The sequence below is a fragment of the Tursiops truncatus genome, chromosome 3, assembly GCF_011762595.2.
Source record: "Tursiops truncatus isolate mTurTru1 chromosome 3, mTurTru1.mat.Y, whole genome shotgun sequence".
NCBI classification, from domain to species: domain Eukaryota; kingdom Metazoa; phylum Chordata; class Mammalia; order Artiodactyla; family Delphinidae; genus Tursiops; species Tursiops truncatus.
Genome location: NC_047036.1, coordinates 82,860,918 through 82,886,350, shown reverse-complemented (window position 1 = coordinate 82,886,350; position 25,433 = coordinate 82,860,918). Strand labels below are relative to the sequence as shown.

Genomic DNA, 25,433 nt, shown 5'->3' with positions numbered 1-25,433 from the left:
GGCACAGGTTTGGTTTTTTCTTTTCAATCCTCCAGGTAATTATGGTTTGCAGACAGTATTATATACTCGAAATTTGCTAAGAGGGTAGGTAAGTGTTCTCACCACACATGAAAAATGGTAACCAAATGTGGTGGCGGATATGCTAATTAACTTGACTGTGGTAATGATTTCACAACGTATACATACAGGAAAACATCAAGTTATAGACCTTAAACATACAATTTTTATTTGTCAATTATACCTCAATAAAGCTGAAATAAAGCCAGATTTAACCAGGTGTCTTCTATTTTCATTTTCTAAATCTGGCAGGCCTACCCACATTTTCAATTCAAACTGGGCCCTACAAAATGTGTAACCAATCCTGATCATGACAACAGATTTAAATATTCATTTCATAAGGCAAATGGATGAACTGAGTAATAAATGTCATCGGCTAAGATTATACTGAATGAAAAACTTTCTTGCTTTTTATTTGAGCATCATCCTTCCCTGCCCTCACACCCCCCACACAAACACACCCTGATGTACAACTTTCCTGCCAAGTCTCCATCTGCGAGGTGTAAAAATGGTACTGCCAACTAGGAAATAAAAACTTGGAAATGGAGACCCATTAGAGTTTCAGATACAACCAAACAATATGATGAGAATAACAGAAAGAAAGAAAACTTAAAAAAGAAACATTTTTCACAAGAGCACAATTTCTTAAAAATAAGAGTTAAGTGGAAAAAAGAAGCCAATGTGTTGCCTGTGCCAATATCACCAGTAAAATATAAAATCAGAGACAGAGAGCAAGCGCTGGGAATACAGAACTTAATTGATTCTGCCTTTTCTCCTACCTGAAATTTAAAAACCTAATATTGACTTTGGAAATATTTCTAAACCCTGTGATGCTATTTTCATTTTTAAATATTATGTGTGAAAGGTTTGCATCCACTTCTCAATAAATATAGATGTTTTTCCTTCAAGTGTCTTGCTAAAATAAGGGCTGGATTTTTTTTCTTTCTTCTTTATAGCTTTCAATCATATATATTATTTGGGTCTACTTCAAACTCATTGTGCAATAAAGGATTTCAAAATCTTCTCTCCTTCCTCAGGGGGAATAAAGAACGGTAAAACAAACAAGGAAAATGACTTTATATAATATCCTTTCCTTTCAGATCCTGGTTCCTTGCTACGAACTTCATGCCAGAGGTTCTGCTTTACTGTGCTTCAGATATGGACAAGATGAAAGAAGCTCTTATATCCATAAGGAGCAAGTTCACCTTTGGTATAAATGTTGGAGAACAGTGAAGAATGATTTAATCTTTGAAGAAAATATAATGTCCTCTGAAAGAGTTCAGGTTTGAAATTCTCCAAATGTTTAGCTCTTAAGAATGTCAATTTCACAAGCAAGCTATAACAGCAATCTGTCCTTCATCAGTTCAATGCTTAAGGCTTAAAGCAAGTATACTAGAGCAGACTAGGTAGCAGACAAGAGCATGGACATGGGCAACAGACTGCATGGCTTCAGAGCCCAGCTCAGCCACTTATGAACTCTATGACCTTCAGCAAGTTTCTTAGACTCTTGGTACCTCGCCCACATAAGGTGGATGATAATAACAGCGTCTATTTAATACAGTTGTTGTAAGCATTAAAAGGTACAGTTCGTAGAACAATGCCTAGTCCACCAAAGCACCACAAAAGTATTGTTATTACATTAGTATTAAAAACATTTCTGGGTTCAATCTATGAATGCAAGACCCACTATATAATAGCTACCCATCTCACTTATTTTTCCTGGCATACATAATGGAGACCAAGATTTTAAAGAAAACCGTTATTTTGTCTTTTATTTCCTATCAAGAGTCGGTGCTTGCAGAAAGCTAAAACTATTTTACAAATACCTGGTTGAGAGGCTTCGTAATGTACGGGGCGGGGTGCCCAAGACATGGATTAAAGTCCTGGTTCACAGTTAAGCTGTGACTGTACTTTAGCATTTACTGCTTTTCTCATCTGTAAAATGAGAAGGGACCCATTGAATTTCTAATATTTCTTGCACACCTAGAATTCTGATTTTGTAACCTTTAACATTAATGTCAAACTTGTCAAAAAGGAATTTGGTGAACTCCTACTTTATAAGTATAAAAGGGCCTTCCCGGGGCAGTTTTTCTTGAAATTTTCATTCCCTACACTCTCATACTACAAAATTTACCATCCTATGCTGTACATACTTCCCACCCCTCCAAAGCCAGACAGTAAAATAATTCCAATGTTAAACGGCCAGAAAAACAAGAATGAAGAATTAGCAAAAGTGTCCATTACTAGCAGAGCCTGGCAGAAAAATTAATAATACCTATTAGTGTGGTATGCAATGTTTTTATGCATATTAATGAATATTACAGTATCCTAAATTCACATTTTTGGAGCTGGTAAAGACCTCAGAGTGGTGTTTCTCAATCTGGGCAAGTTTACCCCCCAGGAGACATGTGGTAATGTCTGAAGTCATTTTTGGCTATCACAACTAGGTGAGTGCACTGGCACCAAATGAGTAGAAGCCAGAGAAGCTGCTAAACATCCTCCACTGCAAAGGACAGACCCCACAACAAAGAATTCCCTAATTCAAAATGTTTAAAGTGCTGATGTTGAGAATGAAGCACTGTACCACATTCTACTCAACTTTCAAACATCCCATGAGCCACACAGATGATAAACTTGTTTATGATTACCTAAGCCTAGAATCTAATTCCATTTTGCATACAAACACAGAGAATTTTTTGCACGGTTTTAAAACTTCTATGTTTAGAAATGAAATTGTGTAAATCAAGAGAAGATGGTTATTTTGTTTGATTTGGAACTTCTCCAAGAGTTGCTCATCATTCTGGAAAAACAACCAACACCACCACCATTCGCAGTACTTGAGTGGCCAATGCGACAAAAATCAATCGGCATTCGAGCCTTCACATACACTGTTATTCTACGTATAGGCACAAGCTTCTGAATAATTCATTATGTCTTCCCATGTAATCATAACTAAACATTTACATATTAGAACACATATTTTACTGTAAAGCACTTGATTTGTATTGCTCTTTTATGTTAGTTAGAGATTTTATATATAAATATTTTTTTAACTATGCATGTAGGCAGGTTATATTATATATGAATTTCATTTCATGGTAGTAAAGAGGGTACTACAAAACATATGCTATAAAGAAGAGGCAATGGATCCAATAGAGTTGGGAATCTTTGCTTTACAGATTACTTCATTCAATTCCTTCACTTTATGTTAGTCAAGCTGGAGGCCCAGAGAGGAGCCCAGGGTCTTCTGATGGCAGGTTCAGGGGGTTTCCACAACAGGTCATTCTCTTCTATCCTGATCTTAGATCCATGCTGTCAATACATCTGAGTTCTAGGGACTGCTCCATTCAAGTTCACACAAAATATTCCTTCCAAACACACAAACCTGACCTGTACAGCATCAATACATAAAATATTACCATGGGAACCATGACAAGGGCAAACTGAGGAAATTGTCATCGCCAACCCATAGGAAAGCTAAGCTTCATTCATTGGGTTGTTTGTCTATGCCATTTTCCATGTAAAAACAAAATGAAGAAAAATGAGAATGACTCATTTCAGAGGTTTCTAATTTGGCAAGATTAAATTACCACAGGTCTAGAATTTCCTCTGGAACAAAATGCCACAGACCAGGCTTTTGAAGGAAACAAAAACAACAATCTACTTGAGCAGTCCCATAACTCACTGTATCCATTCATATGGGGTCCGGTTTTCTTTGCACTCTAAATGCCTGGGAGACCAAATGCCTGTTTTGATTACTCTGACTCCTTAACATGATTTTTGGTAATATAACAATCTCCTTCCTGAAACCTTAATTTTCCCTCTTGTTTACTTGTGATGCAAACACTAATTGAGTGTTTCTTGTTTAAAACACTGTACAGAATGCTCTAGGGAATTATAAAGTAGAGGACAAACTGTCTGCCTTTGACAACGTTACCACCTAAAAAAGGAGACAACAAATATAAACATATAAACACAAGTAGAGGGTAAAATCAAGGAGATGTCAGAAGAGCAATATGCAAGTATTAAAGGGGAAGACAAATCAAATCTTAAAAAACAACAACAAAACCCATGTGGGAAGCTGAGTAGCTGAAAGGCAATCCTCCCAAGTCTTCTTTTTAATTTTCTGTGATACAGGTTCTCTCCTTTGAACTTGTTCTATCTAGTGGGGGGTCCAAGAGGTACTCCTGGATACTTCATCACATCTTCTTGTGTAATTGTAACTAAGCATTTACATAATGCAATATTATTTTGTTATAAACTCCTTGATTTGTATTGCCCTTCTATATTACAGTGGGGTATATATATATGTTTAAATATATATATATTTATATTTCTATTAAGTATTATGTATATATATTTAAGCAGATACCCAGTCTGCTTACCCCAAGATGGCATGATGCCGTTCAAATGTTAAGTCACAATTAACACAGTTCTGCCTGCAGAATAAATGACTGCAGGTCTTTCAAGGTCAGATAAAAATTTGGCAGATGACCTTGCATTTACAGCACCACAGAAGAAATAAACAGAACCATCCCATATTAATCTCTAATCTAGTAAAACAGCTTTTCTCCTTCTCTTTTATTTTCATCTCTAAAAATGGAGAAAGATAACTTCAATGACCTCTATTTTGTAGGGGAAATAAGAGGTTAAACCAACATCCTCTCCATTTCTCAGAGAAAATTAAAGAGACCTCCACATGGTAAACAGGGCCCTGGGAATGAACAGCAACACCCTTGTTCCTCACATATTCAAATATAAATCTCTTACGTCTCAGCTGAAAACCTATCTTCCTAACGTGCATTTTACCCACAGATTTCTTCTGGGAAGAAAAAGCCAAATCTGGGCTAATTTTTAAATTCGCTAGTAGAATCAAATTTCTCACCCTTACTCACACACTTAAGTCAGTATTTTCAGAAACCCTCACTTAAAGACTTGATTTTTGTCCAACTAACGTTTTATTCATTCAACTAAAATTTACAGAACATTTGCTATGTTCCAGGCACTGTTCTAAAAATCCGAGCCCAATGAAGCTTCGATTCTAGTAGGAACAAGCAATAAAGGGAAAAATTTTTAAGTAAATTATATAATATGTTAGACAATAACAAGTTCTATGGGGGGAAAATGAGAGCAGGGTAAAGGGATCAAGAATTAGAAGTGAAGGTTTACTAATTTAAATAGAGTAGTCAAGGTAGGTCTCTGAAAAAGTAACTTGAACAGTCTCCAATTTATACAAAATTCCCTTTCTCTCTAGATTAATAAGTCAGTTAACATGTTGCTTCATTTTTTCCATTTTCATATTACTATTTTTATTGTTACATTTCGATTTTGAAAAAGATCCATTTCAATTAGGTTGATGCTCCACGTAAAGAAAAAGACTTTACAATATAAGCAACCCTTCGCGCTTCCCCCACAAAATTTTCTACATACCCACAAAAACAAAATAGAAAATATGAGGGAGGAAGAGGGAAACAGTGCCCATACACAAAATTTTTTAAATAAATAAACAAATAAAGCAAACGAACAAATATAACCCTCATAAGAAATGTGTGGGATACAAAGAAAAACAGCAAAATTTTTGCTGAGAACTATAAATGCAGTTATGCACCAAGGGGAAATACATATTGTTACCCAGTATGAGAAGACTAGATACTGTAAAAATGTTATTTCTCCCAAAAATTATTGCTAAGTTTAACGCAGCTCCATTAAAAATATCAAGGTAGGGGCTTCCCTGGTGGCGCAGTGGTTGGGAGTCCGCCTGCCGATGCAGGGGACACGGGTTCGTGCCCCGGTCCGGGAAGATCCCACATGCCGCGGAGTGGCTGGGCCTGTGAGCCATGGCCGCTGGGCCTGCGCGTCCGGAGCCTGTGCTCCGCAACGGGAGAGGCCACAGCAGTGAGAGGCCCACATACCGCAAAAAAAAAAATCAAGGTAGACTAGAACAATACAAATGTAGCTGAACTGTGGTTCTTAAACATGGACACATATAAGACTCCATCACGGAGTTTTCTCGGAATACACATGCCTGTGTCCCACCTTAGACTTACCTGTAATTTGCAAAGACTACGTATATTTTGCCAAAGCTTCCCAGATAATTCTGATACACAACACTAGTTAAGAATAAATGATCAGGAATACTAAATGTAAGGAAAGTTAACTAAAAGAAAAAGGATAGGAAGTATAACTTACCAGTCATTACAACCCATGTTCAAGCTACAAAAATAACATCAATGCAGTAGTTGAAGAATAGACAGATACATCAATGCAGAAGAATAAACTTATAAACTTTCCAGGAAGGCTCTATATTCACATATGATAAAAGTCACAGACCAATGGGGAAGAAACAGGCTGTTGTCTAAATTGTTTTAAGAAAAGTGGGGAGGGGATCAAACTTCAATTATACCTCCCACTACAAAGACCTATGCACACACACACAGACTCACACAACCAGGTGTATGAAAAACTAAGTGGGATGGAGGGTCAAAGATACAGGCCTTAAAGAAATGACTGAAAAAGAAAAAAATAAGAAGATTAGGTCATTTTCCTTCCTTTTAAGATCACTTAAAAGGAAGGAAAAGGGGCAACAGACAAGGGCCCACAAATTAGATTAGAATACAAATGGTGAGTAAACAGATGAGAGATTACAAAACAGTAAGCAGAGTATGATTCTATTCTATATTATCAACTCACCGATTTGTAAGGATATATACTCATATGTTAACAGTAATTGACTCTGATTTTCTTCCCTCTTAGTTTATGTTCAGTTTCTTAATGTCATGCAATGAATTTGTATCACATTTTAATTTTTTTAAATGGTAATTTTTTCAAAGCTATTTAATTTGTTTACTGATTTTTTTTTCATATAATGGCAATTTTGGCACATAATACGGGAAGCTTAAACTCTTCACGAGTTTTTAAGTGTTTTGTTCATCTTAAAAAGTGTTTTCTGCTAATTATTGCTTTGCTATTTCTTATTAATTTTCAGCCTGATGAAAATTCCTGCTCTAACAGATCATAATTTTTTTAAGCTGGAATAACTAAATGTCCAACCACAACAGTAAGTTATGACAACTGAGTATTCAATGAAAAGGACATATTGGGGCAAACCAAATTTCTACAATAGAGGATAACTGAGTTTCACACAGAGAGGACCTGGTAAATAGCTGTTCAATAAATGAGCCAGACTAGGACTGTTGACCAGCTTAAGAGTCCTACCATAAGAGATTAGCAGGAACAACCTGAAAGTCCAACAACAGAATTCTTGCAGCATTTTTTTTCTACAAAATGTATGCATGCTCTTTAAGATAAATCCAAAGCTACAAAACAGAAAGGACATTTACCATCTGATCAGATTACAGACTAGATTTAAAACATTTCTATTTGACCCAGAATTAGCAAGATATTTTTAAAAAGGAAAAAGTGTTTGCAAGAAGTTCTAAGTGACATTATGTTAAGTGAAATAAGCCAGTTACCAAAAGACAAATACTGTCTGATTCCATTTATATGAGGTATCTAAAGTAGTCAAATTCATACAAACATAAAATAGAATAGTAGTTACCAGGGGCAGTGGGAGGAGGAAGTGGGAAGTTGTTGTCTACTGGGTAAGAATTTCAGTTTCGCAAGATTAAAAAGTTTGGGAGATCCGTTGTATAATCACTACTGAACTATACACTTAAAAAAGGTTAAGATGGTAAGTTTTGTGACGTGTTTTTTTACTACAACTAAAAGTAGATACAAATTCTTAAAGTAAAATAAAATGCTTCATATTACACCAAATTACCAATACTAAAGACCAGAGCATGGTGTCATATTGACAGCCTTGTTTTAAATTTTTTTTTCAGGCCAAATTCCATTCAACTAAATTATTTAGAGTCTCATAAAAGTGGCATTTAAATCAGCAGGGAATAAATAATTATTCAATTAATGATGCTGAACTGACTTGTAAAATCTATGTAAAATATATACATTTAGAAATTTATAACTTACATAAAATTTAATCTCAGAATTAAAGATGTGAAATTATAAAATGTGAAATAAAATGACTAGACTAAAAATATAGGTAAAGAATATCTAACCTTTGATTGAGAATATTTTTATAAAAATAAAAATGAAAATAAATGTATTGAATTGAACTTACCTTCAATAACTGAAATAACTGAAATAATTACCTTCAATAACTGAAATACATAAAAATGAAAGATCTTATCTTTTTAAAAAAAAAAACTCAAAAAACCCACCACTACAAAACCAGAAGGCAAAAAGCAGAAAAAAAATAATCTGCAAAATACCTGGCAATGGGTTGATAACCTTAATATACAAATATTGTGTCAATATATAAAGAACAAATAATAGATATAAATGTAGAATTCACAAAAGAACAAATAAAAAATTTTTAAATGGCCAATGAGCACATGAAAAACTCTATAACCTCAACAGTAATTATAGAAATAATAAGAGCAAAAGCTACAGACTACTTCTCTGTGTTACACATTATACATCCAGTCTTTCATTTTATCTCCTGCAAATGTTCGAGGTACAAAGAAAAAATTTCCCCTATTTTCCAGTTGAGAAAACTGAGTCAAAAATAGGTCACATTCCAGTCTCACTTCAGAGTTACTGTGTTAATCACCACACCAAAACGCCTCCATAAACAAAAGGGAAAAAAAGATCCCCTCTCTACTCTATCAAACGGCATCTAGGGCAGGCCTCCATAAAAGGTTCTCAAGTCAAATGCCCTGCTGTTGTTTTTATTCAGCCTTCAAGCTAAGAATGAATGGTTTTCACATTTTTCAATTGTTGGGAAAAAATTAAAAGAAGAATAATATTTTGTGACACATGAAAATTGTATGAAGTTTAAATTTCAACGTCCATAAATAAAGTTTTATGTATTGTCTATGGCTGCTTCCGTGCTGTAATAACAGGGCTAAGTAGTTGCTACAGAGACTGTATGTGGCCTGCAAAGCCTAAAATATTTACCCTACTGGCACTTTATAGGAAATGTTGTCTGATTCCTGATGTGGGATGTGGTAAACTGGGCTCTCTTCTATATGCTGACTGTAAATGGCAATCAAATACAACACAAAGCAAGAACTTCATAGCTTCATACTTGTTAACCCAGCAGTTTTAGTTTATCACAAAGAAATGTAAAATTCACAGAAATTTTAATGTAAAACATATTGTTGCAGCAAAATGAACCCAGGAAGTCTGATTCTACACCCTAAGCTCAGGGCCAAGACCAGGGTGAAGTCTACACTTAAACACTGACACCAAAGGGAATAAAACAGCTTTTCATGTTTTATCAAGTAACACCCATTAAAACTGGTATTCCTGAAGTTCTATTACTCTGAACTATCAAACTACACCTTAAAATGATTACTACCAAGTTATGTAACATATTTATTTTAAAAGACTTTTTTTTTTTTTAAGGTTTTTGTTTGTTTGTTTTTTGCGGTATGCAGGCGTCTCACTGTTGTGGCCTCTCCCGTTGCGGAGCACAGGCTCCGGACGCGCAGGCTCAGTGGCCACGGCTCACGGGCCCAGCCTCTCCGCGGCATGTGGGCTCTTCCCGGACCGGGGCACGAACCCATGTCCCCTGCATCGGCAGGCGGACTCCCAACCACTGCACCACCAGGGAAGCCCAAGACTTTTTTTTAGGTTGAACCATATGAAACTACAGATATTCAAAGGTTTATAATACATTAATATCATGAAATCAAAAGGCAGATGCAGATTAAACAAAATCCATCCTGGGTATGGATGAGCCCAAAATTGAGGTTACTTTCAGCAAAATGACATATCTGTCACATAAATTAATGTAACTACTTGAATTTTTATTGGTTGTATAGTTTTGTTGGCATTTAATTTGTAAATTTGCATTATTTTATAACGACTTAAGTGCTATAAACTGACGTTTATTCTGCATTGGAATGTATTTATGTAACATTATGACAAACATAATTAAGTCAAACTGGAAGTAAGGGAGGATGTTTTTCTTGGAAAAGGAACTACATATTTCCAAATTTGAGGACACTGTGTGTATCTCGTGAACTTCATAAGCATCCTAGCACATAATTTTCAGAAAAAATAAATCAATCTATTTCTGCTCTATCTTATAAACTTGGTGTTGATGGGCAACGGCAGAGCACAACCATCAGGATGAGGGGGATGGCAACAAAGACCATTTTCACAAGCCTTCACATTCAAAACAAAGCGCTTCACCTCTGTGCCTCAGTTTTCTCTTCTGTAAAACAGGGATAATGGTTTACACTGCAGGGTTATAGAAAGCAACAGAGGTACTCTAGGTAAAGTACATAACGTATAATAATAAATATACCTAATATTTACTGAGCAGTTAACCAAGTAGTAGGCATTTTGTATGCATTTTTTATGCATATAACATTTTATACACATCACCTCAAAGAATAATTAGAACCACCACACTCCATGAAAATCCCTTGTTTTAAAGAAGATAAAGCCAAGGCACTGAGACAGTCAGTCATTTGCCCAAGGTCACATAGCTAGTAAGAGGCAGAGCCAAGACTTGCCCGTAATGTCTAACACTAGGAAGCTGGTTTCCTTCTCCTCCATACAAAACTACCTCAATAAATGGAAGCAATTATTATGATATTGCTGTCCACAGTTTACCAGAATGAGAACACATCAACGTTTCTTCTTTTAAACCCAGCCACAGACCTGCTAGTGCACTGCAGCCTCTGAGGGGTACCTGAGCCACTCAGGTCATAAAACTTTCCGGAATGTTATTTTCCAATAGGTGTTAGGCTTCTCTCTATAAAATCTGGGGCATACAGTGTAACTTTCTTTTTGAAAGGCTTCAAAATTCTAGCTGACAGCAGTATAAACATCAATTTCCTCTTCTCAGGATGCTAAAGGGTCCCTCCCCCAGTCTTTCCTCCCTTTGTGTTCCTTAGTTGAAAACTCTAGACTAAGACACTAGGCATAAGTACACAGTGCTCGTGGGAAGGAGCCAGAAACATCACCAGCAAGTATGCTGTATAGATGAAAAACTGCTTGGTTAACATTACACAGTGGTGAGACTAAACCCCAGAAAGGCTATGCTTTAAAAGATAAAACTGTTTTCTTCTTAACTTCTATGTTTCTCCTGCTTAGAATGGAGCAAAAATGACAAAGATTTTCAATTTCATTCCCACTGGCAAATGGATTTATTAAATGAGTATTATAATAGAATGATAATTTTTAGAAATGGGCAAAATAGTTATTAGGTGATATAGCTCCCAACCACCCTCAAACCTTACACCCTGGAATCAAGCATACACTGTACTGAAAAATAAAGGTTTTAAATTGCTACAGGGCCTAACTTTTATGGAGAAAATCTAAAATAGCCACCAGCAATTTATAACTCCCGAAAAGTTTAACCAAAGCCCTATAGCTTTTTTTCCACCTGCATAGCCGCAACCTTTAAATGGGTGTACTGTACAAATTACTTTATTACACGGACCTGCTAAAATATTAGGTTTAAAAACAAATGGAAACCCCTTTAAGAACCAATGCAAGTGTTAGTGCATCGGTGGGAAAAAAACATGAAAGAGACACGACTAATGCCATTTTTCAGAGAGAGCATTTGGGAAAATTATTAACTACTATTAAAATGTAGTTAGGTATGAATCAGAGTGGACAATATTAATAGCAGTAAATGATACAAATAAACATATTTATAAAACAGAAATAGACTCAGACATAGAAAACAAACTTATGGTTACCAAAGCAGAAACAGGGGGAGGGACAGATTAGAAGTTTGGAATTAACAGATACATACTACTATACATAAAATAAACAACAAGGACCAACTGAATAGCACGGGGAACTGTACTCAGTATCTTGTAATAACCTATAATGGAAAAGAATCTGAAAAAGAATATAACACTTTGCTACACACCTGAAACTAACACAACACTGTAAATCAACTACACTTCAATAAAAAAAAAATTAATAGCAGTCATTGCCATCACAGCAGTCGTAGCAGTAATAGGGATGGGGAAAAGCAGTAGACTGAGTGCTTGCTATGTGCCAGACTCCATTCTAAGTGCATTAAATGATCATCTCATTTATTCCCAGGTGACACAGACCCCTAAGGCAGAGTCTGTGGATGCAAATCCTTGCCCCACTACTTAATACCCATGTGACCCTGGGCAAATTACTTTACCTCATTTTCCCTACTTGTAAATGGAGATAACAGGGATGCTGTAAGAATCATATATGTTAAAAATATGTGACACACTTAGAACAGTGCCTAGCCCATAATAAATACCATAAGGGCCAGTTTACTATTATTATTATTTGGTTTCAGAGATGAAGAAACTGAGGCATACAGAGGGTAAGTCACTTCTCCAAAGTCACACAGCTGGTAAATGTCAGACCTGGGGTTTGACCCCAAGGCTGCCTGACTCTCAAGTCCATACACTTAACCACTTCAAAAAAGTCCCTGTAGTTTTCAAGTATATATATTTTTTTATATTCGTATCTCAGGAAAATGTGTAGGGAATTCACCAAATAGGGTAAATGGTATCACTGAGGTTATGACTGTCCTGGAACCTAGTAGCTAAGCACCCGCAGGGTCCAACACTTCCACCGGATGCTGACACTACACAAAACACCAGATGGTCCCAGGTGTGGTCTGAAGTTCATGTTTTAGGGAGAAAGAACATACACATAAATATTTTAACTTGGAACAACAATGGAAGATTGCAAAACCAAAAACAGCAAAAAGAACATTTAAAATGGTCAGAAACAAGGTCTTTCCAGACTCCAGGAATAAATACACTTTTAAAATGTCCTGCCCTAACCGTCCCCCCACCTCACTGCCTCGCCCTTCAGCCCACGAAATTTTCTATCTGATACACTCTCTCTTCAACACATTTCTTGGTTGTTATTATCACTTCAGTAACTATTTTGACCTTCTGGTATTTATGTTTTGGAGGGAAAATATTTGTCAAAAAACTTTACTTAAGAACAAGGAAGAATCAAACTTTGCAGATGATGATGAGTAAGTAGCAATAAATTTAATCTCCTGTCCATTATTTTATCCTTTTCATGTAACTCTTTCACTCTTTTATAGTTTCAGAAAGAAGGTATCCTGTTAGATTTGGAAGAGTAAGATCAAAATATTTTTTTCTCCAGGTAATACCTACTTGATAAGACACCAAGAAGAAATTTATTTCTATAATAACACTGAAACCTGGAATTCATTGTCTTTGACTTTAAATTTTTTTTTTCACAAAAAAACTATAAGCAGAAATAACAATTTATGGCTGTTTTTTCCTTTAGTGAAAATCTCAATGCAGCAATAATAATGAAGTAAATTAATGGAAGTGCAACAATTAAAAACCTTCTCTATCATGTAGTTTTTTGGAATATGGGAGCTGTGCTCTTCTGGTTGACAAAAAATAGCCACTTTTTAGGTAAAAGTCAAGTATTCAATTTCTATTCACTGAGTCTGAATGACTTCCTACAATAAGCTTCTCAGATGTGATCTATGTGCCAGACTGTTAGGAAACAAAAAATGGTTAAACTTTTAAATTGGTCAGCCAGGTACACAGGAAAATACCACCACACCAGCTTCAGGTGCCTTCCTCAATGTCCCTAAGGCAAAGGCTGTCCTAAATGACAATAAGAGAGCATATGAAGATTAACACAGGTTCACCAAATAAAATGTAACATCCTAATGTCAAATCTGATAAAACTCTACTAGGGATACACTTAGGTACTCACCAACATCAACTGGTAACAATGTATCAAACTCTCCCCTGCACTATCAAAAAATAACAAAACAACAGTAACAACAACAAAAAAAAACTGATGAGAAAAAAATACATCAGTGAGATTTTTAAGTCTAAGAGAGGAATGAGTTTTATCAACAAGGCTGGGGCACCGGATAGGAGAAGAACAACAGACCTCTCTGGGCATTTAGCAGAGAAGGGTCAGTTTGTCATAGGACCACATGTGGCCTTCCAGAAAGTCAAAGAGAAGCATACTGGGCCAAAAAAAAAAAAAAAAAAAATCAATTGAAGCAATAAAATTTTTCACACAAAAAAGTTCACATAAAGATTATATGAATAAGCACATGCACTGCATATTTTTTCCATTCATATCAGTACAAGAACTGAATGTACTATTACAATTTGGAAGAAAAGTTACTGTGTTCTTTTGTTCTTCCTCTTGGCTGGCCCTCTATGCTCTAATTTAAACCAATTTGAAATTAACAGGACTTGCAGAACTCTGAAATAAGTATTTATGAATGTTCAGATTTCACACATATTTTTTACCAAGTATTTCATTTATTTTGCCCTACATCATACAGGAAACTAGCTCTTCCATACCTAATTCATCTCTGTGAGTCATTCTAGTAATACAGAGCTAATTCACCAAGTTTGTGACTTCCCTTTCTTGTATGTATATTGAATCATGTTCATATGGGTTGAATTCTGTTCTGTAAAAAGATTAGTTAAAGTCTTAATTTCTAGTACTTGTGAATGTGACCTTATTTGGAAATAGGGTCTATGGAGATGATCAAGTTAAGATTAGGTCACAAGGGTGGCCTACAATCCAATGACTGTGCCCTTATCAAAACAGGAAACATGGACACAGTGACATAGAAGAAAGGCAATGTGAAGACACAGGGTGAGTTCCATTTACAAGCCAAGGAATGCCTGGAGCTACCAGAAGCCAAGAGAGAGCAAGAAAACAGATTCTCCCTCACAGCCCTCAGAAGGAACCAGCCCTGCCAATATGTTGATTCAGAGCCTCCAGAGCTATGAGACAATAAACTTCTGTTGTTTAAGCCACCTAGTTTGTGGCACTTTCTTACAGCAGCCCTAGGAGACTAATACACATGCCATGGATTGAGTTGTCCCCAGCTTGCAGAATGTGGATGGAAGCTCGAGACACCTCACAGAACTCCTGCAGCACACATAATTCCACGCTGGTGGGAACTGGTGTGAAAAACCTGCAATTTAGATGAGGATATGAAATATGCCCATCAAAAATATTAAAAAATGTCTTGCATCTATTTAAAACACATTTTCCGTGTTTTACTTCATTTGCTCCTTACAACCACACTGGGGAAGAAACAGGGGAGTGGACAGGGAAACTGAACCTCTGTCAGGTGAATGCTCTGGCCAATGTCACATATACACATAGCAGAGCTGGTAGTAGTGCCAATTTTTTTCTAGGAAGAAAGAATATGATCATAAATAACTTAATTTGGAACAATGGTGGCACTTTTAAGCAGTGCATTTTCAAGTGACACAAGGAAGAAAGAAAAAAATGACATCACACAGACTGAGTAGGCTGAGGGGCTCAGTGATCCAGGTAAGGTGGAATAAATCAAAAGAAACTAGTAGAAAAGGTAACACTTCACTTGTGAACCTGGTCTTGAAGGAAGAGATGGAAACAGACTAATAGGAAGGAAAGAGGCATCATGGTGAATAAATGTAACACCAAGGAGAAAAACAATAAATTATGTGGAAGGTCTAAACAAACACTGGAGGACGGCCTTCAACTGCCTAATTGAGAAGTCCAGAGAGGGTTGTAATGGGAAGTGGGCTTAAAGCAGGAGAGGAGCCCTCCCACTGAGCTGACTGAAGAGTCATCATTGACGGGATGGACATGCAAATATCACCACCAGGTTTTTAGCAAGGTGTGAAAAGGAAGCTGTTCCAATAGCAGTGTTAAAAACAGGTTAGGGGCCAAGCAACCTGGGATTGTGTGGCTTATGACTGAAGAGAATATAATGAGCCTATTAAGATGTTTTAAGTTTCAAGTATTGGCAAGGCATCCTCGACATCTGTCTTTCTTCCCTCCTCCCATATTTCTATACATATTGACCTCCTTGGTATTCTTGGAAGGTGAGGGGTCCCTCTTCCAGCCTCAAGCCCTTGTACTTATTGTTCCCTCTGTATGGTAGATGATTTTTTGCATGGTTAGCTCCCCCACTTCATTTGGGTCTTTGCTGAAATGCCACCTCTTCAAAAACGTTTTTCTTGACCACCCTATATGAGGACTCTCCTGTCGTTCTCCGTTCCCTTGTACAGCTTCATTTTTCTTTATAGGACTTATTATTATCTGAAATTATATTTATTTTTTATTTCCTATTAGCTGTCATTCCTATTAATATGTAAACTCCGTTGGTACAGGGATCTTGTATATCTTGGTCATAGCTATATTCCCAGAGCTTGGCACAGAGTTTGGCATAAAGTTTAAAACTCACTAAATATTTGTTGAATGAATAAAAAATAATCCCATCTTATTCCCAAGTATAATTGATGTTATCCCCTAAAACACTTTTTAATCTATTTTCACTGCCACTTTCCAGTATACACAACAGGCTTAGTACATCCTGTCATTCTACTTGGATTAATGCAGAAGCCGCCTAACATCTCCCCACTGCCAACCTGGGCCCCTCTCCAATTCATTCCCCTACAGATGATCTTACCCACACACAAATCTCATGGGGTCACCAGCCCCTACTTAAAACACAGTCCTTAGGATAAAGAAAAAATTCTTGACTGGCCCCCGCCTAGGTGTCCAGCCTCATCTCATTCCATTCTCCCCTGAATTCTCCTCAGTTACTTGATCTCACTCTGCTCCCTTCTGTTGCAGGGCCTCTGCACAAACTTCCCTCTGCTGTGGGGAACGCCCTTCCTCCCACCCTCTCTCACATTCTCCTACTCATGCTTCTGCTATCAAGCAAGTGTCACTTCCCTGGGTTGCTGTTATACAAGCCCACAAAAGTACTGCTCTATTCAGAGCATTTATCTCTGTTTGTAACTATGTAATTGTTAATTGCTGTGCTTTTTAAAAAACTGATTAATGATTGTCTTTATCTTGGACTCTTCACTCCATGATAGCACAGACCATGAATGTTTTGCTCACTCTCAAATTTCTAGGGTCAAGAATAGTGCTTAGAATATGGCTTGGCACTGAATAAATATTTGTTGAATAAGCGAAAGAAGGTACCCTATTAGGAACCAAAAAGCTAGAAGTCAATATCAAATACACAGATATACAAACGTTCCACAAATACTGAAGTAAAGACAAAGACAAAGATATTAGTGAAAATCTGTAATAGGATGACAAGCTGCTGTTAAAAACAGGAGAGAGGGAAAGCCTAGGGCAATGCAAACTTTGAAATGGCAGTGACTGTAGACTGGAAAAGAATAGGAACAAGACAATCTGTTTCATTAAGGAACTAGAACCAGTTCAAACAATTTGCTAAAACGACATAGTTATGATTTAGGTAATGACAGTAACTAGGTGAAAGGTTACATTTACATATCCTATTAACAACTCCTTGACTCATCAGTCTCTCTGGAAACATTTAACTATGCAAAGAAACCATTCAAACTTTCCTTCTGGGCATTTTCCTTTATAAAAATTTTCCCCAGAGTCCTTAGTCCCCTAGAAAATGTTTTAAAGACATTTCACTGTGGTCGATTAGGCATACAGTAATAGCTAAGTGAGGCAAGGGCCATGGAGGAAATGGCTTATAATAGAAAGAACCTACTTTGCTCCTGATTAAACTCACTCATGTGCAAGTTGAGAAATGTACACCCTAAAAAGTTCTCAGCACCACAGGAAATCACGGGTTAAAGGACAAGGCCTAATTTGTGACCCTCAGTGTTACTGTTTTAATCACCTAACACTTCTAAATTCTCTGGGGAAAAGAGCTTATCAGTTTATTTTTATTTCCTTATTTCAGGCCTATTTTAAAATAAGATGTAATAATGATGCGCATGAAAAGCAATCTGTCATTTCCTTTCATTTGAACCCATAAGTGACTCATGCAATAAACAGCAAGTCTCCTGCGTTTGTTTCAACTGCACACTCCAGTTTTACTGGAGCCAGTTTTCGAAAGATGATTTACCACACCCGGTCTGAGAAGGGACAGCATGAAACTGGTGAAATTCTGATCTTCAGAAATACAACTGACAATGATTATTTCTAATTTCATGCTGTCTGCATGAAGAGAAGGGAGGCACAGGAAATGCAAGCCTGAAGCACAAGTTAGGAACTGTGGCAAACCAAACAGAAAGAGAAAAATGAAAGCACAGTGAACAACTGATGTTACCACATTTAGGAAGACGAGGAGGGGAGAATGTAGGGGGGACAACCAAGCTTTTCCATCCCTACAGAAATAAGATATTTTTAATTCACAATTTAAAAAATAAGACATTTAGGGCTTCCCTGGTGGCGCAGGGTTGAGAGTCGGCTTGCCGATGCAGGGGACACAGCTTCGTGCCCCGGTCCGGGAAGATCCCACACGCCGCGGAGCGGCTAGGCCCGTGACCCATGGCCGCTGAGCCTGCGCAACGGGAGGGGCCACAACAGTGAGAGGCCCACGTACCGCAAAATAAATAAATAAATAAATAAAATTAAAAATAAGACATTTAGCAAAGTATAATAGCATTAAAACACTAAATGGAGTAAAACCTCACTGAGACATTTATGTAAGGGACTCTACATTGGTACAAACCCTAATAGCACCTGATCTTGGCTCTCCCAAAAGTTACTGAAACTTGAGAAGGATTATCTGTGAAAATAAGGGTTTGTTGATGCAATTAGTATCGTTAACAAGAGGTAAACGTGGGCTTCCCTGGTGGCGCAGTGGTTAAGAATCCGCCTGCCAATGCAGACGACACAGGTTCGAGCCCTGGTCTGGGAAGATCCCACATGCCGTGGGGCAACTAAGCCCGTGCACCACAACTACTGAGCCTGTGCTCTAGAACCCGTGAGCCAGAACTACTGAGCCTGTGTGCCACAACTACTGAAGCCCACGCACCTACAGCCTGTGCTCCACAACAAGAGAAGCCACCGTAGTGAGAAGCCCACGCACCGCAACGAAGAGTAGCCCCGCTCGCCGCAACTAGAGAAAGCCCGCACACAGCAAGGAAGACCCAACGCAACCAAAGATAAATAATAAAATACATTTTTTTAAAAAGGAGGTAAATGTATAACCCACATAAGTTTTCTTTAAACACTCTAATAAAAGCCTCCAGTTACATGCAAACAATCATCATTCTACTTCAAAATTAACATATCTCTTTATAAAAACTTTCTTCAAAACAGTTCTACAAGGTAACAGGCTTAGCAGGTTCTGGGTTATGTATGTAAGCACTTAAAACTAATAAGTTCAATCTTTAAAATATTCTAAAGCTTAGATTTTTAAAAATATGAATTAGTCTTCATATAAGTAAAATTTTACCACACTACAAATAGGTACTATTTTGAAGCAAATTTCTTCCAGCACAGGTAAATGAAATTTGTAATATCTGAAATTTCTGAAAAGGCATTTTTACCGATGGAAATAGCAGGTAGTAGTATGATTCTTCTATACGGGCCTCTGTGTTTATTGTTTAACATTTCTACCACTGTCCTTTGTTTTGCTTATGTTGTAATGACAGGACTAGCAGTCAACTGCACACTCAATGCAGGTATAAAAACTGTCCTTTGCGGCTGCAGCAGCTGTTGGCTGGGCTGACAGAAATACAGAATGACAGAAAGAACACTGTGCTTTCACTTTCCAGTACTTGTGGTCCATTTCCTCCTCAAAATGAGCTTCCCCCAACAGATAGGGAAGCAGGGATCTACTGCTTTTATTGTTTCTTGGCATCCTCCCCCATCTCTGCTGTGCCACTTCAGGTTGTGCTTTACAGTACTACTGTGTTTTGCTGGGTTTGGAGTTTGTTTTTTGGTTTTTCTTTTGACTCCAGTTCCTTCTTTTCTTGAGGCCGTCCTCTTAAACTCCCTGAGCAAGAGCCATGTGGAAATCTTGTTCCTGTCCTCCATCCTTTATGTGAGTGCAGGCAGCACAGCTGGGTTGCAGCAGGCGCTGCCTGGGTGCTTTTGGACTGGCTGTGTTGCAGAACCTCGCTGCAAATGTGCCTATCTTGTCCTTCTATGTTAAGCATGGCTAGTAGATGAAGCTGAAGACAGTGCTCAGAAGTTCAAGCTCCTTTTAGCATAGATCCCTATCTCACGGTCACACATGATTTTGAAGAATGCCATATATCTGGAGAACTTACGCTGCCACATGGCTCCAGTCTCCAAGTTGACATTGCAGATAATTCTCTACTTTTTTTTCCCCCAGCAGGTGTGAACTAAATACTGTACTAACTATTCAAACTGATATTTCCTTTGTATGAAAAAACCCCGATGAACCTAACACAAAAACAAGCATCATTTGTATGCTGTCATAATCAACAACTTCTGCCTCTACTCATCCAAGAAGACAAAAAATCTGAAGCTTTAAACCAACAACATCCAACAGAACTTTCTGCGATGATGGAAATTTCTGTGTCTGCTCTACCCACTATAGTAGCCACCTGCCACATGTGGCTATTAAGCATTTGAAATGTGGCTAGTGTGACTGAGGAAGTAACATTTTTTATCTTAATTAATTGAAACAAATCTAAACAATGTGGCTAGTGGCTAAACTGGTGGCTAGTGCTAACAAATAAGCACACCACAGCTTCATGGATGCTGGCACAAGGAATGAGATTCCTAGGTCAGAGACAGAGGATTACATTACTCACAGAAAAAGCAGTAGCAGAAGTATTAGCATAGCATACCTACACACTAAATGATCTGCATTAGAGAAGTGGACCCCTGAGCTTAGAGTACCAAATCTTTTACAATTGACAGTAAACCTACCTGCCCTTTGCTCCATAGAGAAAGGCTACCTCTATCTTCCATAGCTATCTGCTATATAAAAGTCCTTGAAAAGATAGTCTGGAATGAAAACAGTCAGTACCTCTGCTCACAAGACGTGCAGAAACATGAGTGACTAATGGAGAATTATCTCCCAACAGTGGAAGTTCACACACATGTCTGAAATCTACCCATCTCTCTCCAACCTGCCTGAATACCCTGTTTCTAGACATATTTATTTCTTGCTAGGACCACTGCAATAGCTTCCTAAATGGTTATCACTATAGCCTCTTCCCAGGCATTTTCCATACAGTAGCCAGAATGTATCAATACCTTGTAAACACAAATCTAAGCATGCCACTCTTGTTTCAGTCTTTGATGTCATCCGTTGCACTTAGGATCAAGCCAACCCTCCTTGGCAAGTGCCACAAGGCCCTGAATGATGTGGCTCTGCCCCTACCTGTGGGCTCTTCCCTTACCTCTTCTTCTAAGATGCATTCCTATAGCCACACTAAACTTCTTTCATTTCCTAAAATACAGGTCATAAAGTACTGGCCCTGGGTTGAATACCAACTACGAAATACATCTGGTTTTTGGCCCACACAATAGTTTTAAAAACATTTGGGCCATTTCACATTTATGAAATATGAATTTTAACTCCTCTTAAAAAAAAATCAGGGCATCTGGCAGCACTTGGCCTGCATCCCAACCTGACAACGCTTGGCTGGAGCTGAGTATCTACTGTTCCCTTTAGACAAAGCCTGGGTTCTCCAGTTGCCACACCTCTCTCTCCAGCTCTCACTTATTTATTCTTTTACATTATCTACCTGAGTTCCATTCTAAACATCATGCTCTGTTCCCCTTGGTCTGGAACACTCTTCAGTCCTCCAACTTCTTCAGTTGCTAACTATCACTCATTCTTAAGAGTATTCATGGGAAGTCTTCCCTGACCACCATCAACCCCAGTTAGGATGTGACACACTGTATGACACCATCCCATCCTACCTTCTGTGGTTCACTGCATTACTCCACACACAAATCACATAAGATTATAAATTTCTGTTTACAAATCTATATCCCTCCCCAGACTTTTAGACCATAAGAGAGTGACTACGACCGTCTTGTATCCCACTGTATGCCACTGCCTAGGAAAAGGCCCAACATAGTAGGAGCTCAATAAACACTTGTTAAATAAATTAACAAAGCCATTGGGAATGGCTAATTCAAAATACTGAGAGTGGTGCTGTATTTATATTTTTATGCACTTATTTATTTTTAAACTTTGGACCTTTGCATTGTCATCCCCCTCCCCTCAGAAAACTGAAATAACTATTTGAGTTTCAGGTATGTACTAAGTAACAGGCAATGTGCTAAGCACTTCACATCAATTAGTTCATTTAATCCTTACAACCGTCCTTTGAGCTAAGTACTTCCTTTATTCCCACTCTGCAGATGAGGAAGCTGAGAACTCAGGAGGTTAAGTAACTTACCCAGGGTTACACGACTGGTAAATGCCTGGCAGGACTCAAACCCATGCCCATCAGAACCCAAAGCCAAAATTCTTAACCATACACAATTTATAAATGTGAGATTTTTAATGTGCCCTGGATGATAAGAGACCACACAGGGTAAGGAGAAACCAGAGAACTATTTTCAGGCAATTGAAATTATAGTTCTACTCCTGCCACTAGCTGTTCAACCTTGGATAAGATGAAGGTATTATTCTCTACATCAGTACAGTAAATTGTAGGAGATAAAATGATGGAAACTTCTCTCACGAGACTTGAGAGCACAGGACACCACTACCAACTTTATGCAGAGCCCTTCTTTTCAGCTATTTGTATGTGATTTTCACAATTAGCTTTTACTGGCTAAAGGAATTAAAGGGGAAAAGAAAGTTCTTACACACACAAGAAGCTTTCTGGCTCGATATTCATGACTATTACACCAAACCACACAGTTCCAAGCAGTGACACAATCTTTCATCTCATTTCACAAATAGGAAAACAAATGTACTGAGCAATAAGGCCAAGTGTAAAGTTAACTTCATATCCCTCAGGCTGTCCCGAAACCTGCCTAGCCTCACTGTGTGAGTTGAATCCAAGCTCTCAAAGCCAAGTACTGGTGGTATGTTAAGCCTATGAAATTCTACACATACCCTGCAGATGGATGAATTCTTCCTAGAAGCAGGAGAAGAATCAGAAATGTCACCGAGTCACACCAAATTCAACCTAGTCTGGTCAATCTTTTCCATGTGGGATTCCTGCCCATTCTTTGCACCAAGCCAAACGTTTTAAAGTGGTTTTCTTAAAAAAAAAGTCTCACTAAGAATCTTGTAACTTTTTAAGCCAAATTTCCGAAATCAATCCAGGGCCCACCAGGCCATTAAGTGTTCAAGTTTCAGCTTATTCCATCTCTGTATTTTTTCTAGGCATTATGGTATAATTTCCTTTCTCAAGGAGTTGAGAAAAAATTGTATATGGACACCATAAATCGACTTACTGACTAAAGTTAGAATTGAAATTTCTATAGCTTTTAACATTTGATTACTACTTCATACATACATGGATGCTTTTCTGAGCTTTCATTCTAAAAATACAGAATTCATTTTATTTCCAAGTATGCCTCCCATTTGATGATGTAGAAGCACCTGAAGTTTTATTTCAGAAAACACTGGCTTATCTAAACTTATTTTTTTCCAGTCTATTAAGTATATTCACCAAACAGTGATCTTAAAGGGCCTTCAGTGATGTATTCTTGACATCATTTTACTTGCCATATGTAGTTGCTAGAATACATGATGTTTATATAAAAATATGAAATAAAAATATTAATCTCTAAGTTAGATTGGAAGTCCCTCTAGGGCAAGAAACATATTCTATATCTCTCTTTAAAAGCACATAGCACAATGCACTGCACAATACAGGAACTCATGAAATGCCTATTAAATCATGAATTCATGAAAGACAGGCCATAGCTATTTAACTTCAAGTCTAAAGCTGACTTTCTTAGGCCATTTACTTGTTTTCTTCATAAAGTGATAAGAGTAGTGCTAACAATGCTTCTTGTGCCTGTGATTTTAAACTGAAAATTTACAAATGATAGGGCACAAGTAATTTGAGCTAAATATCTGAACTTACTTTACTAAAATAAAAGTCTACTTCCTGAACTGTTTAAATTAAAAGCAAATTTAAATTTGCACTTAAGATGGAAAAGAGGTTTTCAAGATTGGCAAACATCTGAAGCAAGCACAGTTCTTATTTCCAAAGACTTGTGCCAATAACGATCTTCTGCTATTTTAAATCCTATGACCACAGAAATATGTAAGGTCCTAGCTTTGTACATTGATTGGGTTGGGTGGGGAAGAGACGATTTCAATTCTGAACACTAATTATCAGATCCAGAAACACGAGTTTTTACCCTAATAAAGCTATTGGCCAAATCACCTAGAGACATAATTACATCTCAGCTGAAGGACCTGGACTCTGACGATTAGAACGAACACAGGACCTGCCATCAGGCACCTTCATAAGACCAGAGACCAGTGGCTCAAAATCAAGTAACACACCTAAATGATCCCACTGGATCGTCACAACGACGCTCTGCGGCGGGCAAAGCAGACCCGCGTTTTACAGAACAGAACATAGGGTATCCAAAGGGTCGCGACCAAGGCCACACAAATAGGAATGTGACTGAGAGCAGGCTTAAATCCCTATTTTCCAAGTATCCGAGTGGTGGTTACTTTCCATCCCGCCTCTGCGATCACCCAGCGTATTATACTCCACGGCAGGAAGGACCGCCGAGCTGGGCCAGGACTCGAGAGAAGAGAGGGAATTGCCAGCGCTTCCCGGCACTCGCCGATACTCAGGCACCTCGGGTCGCTGCTCGGCTCCAGCCCAGCTCTACCCTCGCGGCGGCCCCCGCTGCGACCCGAAACTAGTCTCGGGGGCGGGTCTGGGAACCGGGGAGCCTTTCTCACTGGCACGGAGAGTTCTCCAAGTTGGGGGCAGAAAGGCCGAATGAACAATTTTACCCACAGCGTGAGGGCGCCAGGAGGAGTGCGAAGGTGAGGAGGACGGGAGGGTGACCCCTTTACCAACTGGCCTCGGCTGTGGTGGTGCTGAGTGGTGGTCAGGGAGGGGCTCGGGGAGTGCGAGGAAGGCTCAGTGCCCGAAATCCTCCCCGGCCGCGCCGCCAGATCCCCCGCGACCCCAGCAGCCTGGGAGGAAACCAACGACCGCCTCGGGCGCGGGGAAGCGGAGGGAGCTGAGACACCAGGATCTCCGTCCCCGCCCAGCATCTGCCCAACTTCCCGAGCCCCCTTCAGCGCTCCCACCCCAGCCCTTGCCCTGCCCGCCGGCCGGCAGCGCACACGGCGGCGGCGGCGGCACCAACCTGCGCGGCTGCGAGCACACTCCGAGACGGAAGCGGGAGCCTGCGGACGGCTGAGCGGCGGGCGCGGCGGGCGGAGTTAGTTGGGAGGCTCCGGCCCCCTGGGCGGGGACAGGCCGAGCACGCGGCGGCCGCGACAGAGGCAGGAGCTCCCTCCTGGCGCACGCGGGGCCCAAGCGTGTCCGCCGCTCGCTCTCAGCTCCGGGGGACAGCTCCCAGTCCCTCCCCCGGGGCGGCTCCGCGATTCCTGGCCGCCCCCGAGCCCGCCCCGTGCTCGACGCCTCCGCTCCGCCCCTGCCCCC

The 25,433-nt window shown here is 38.9% G+C and overlaps 1 protein-coding gene across 15 annotated transcripts in view; it reads right to left on the bottom strand.

Annotated features, from left to right (window-relative positions):
• PAM (peptidylglycine alpha-amidating monooxygenase) overlaps nucleotides 1–25,271 on the bottom strand; it is a 279,664-nt gene extending 254,393 nt beyond the window's left edge. For 4 of the 15 annotated variants that reach the window (XM_033853056.2, XM_033853061.2, XM_073802355.1 and 1 more), the window contains exon 1: nucleotides 25,135–25,263. The gene's annotated coding sequence lies outside the window, so the exon portion shown is untranslated. Of the gene's footprint in view, nucleotides 1–25,134 lie in introns of all 15 variants that reach the window. The other 11 variants (XM_073802350.1, XM_073802351.1, XM_073802352.1 and 8 more) reach the window with 8 other exon arrangements.
• Nucleotides 25,272–25,433: the final 162 nt, after the last annotated feature.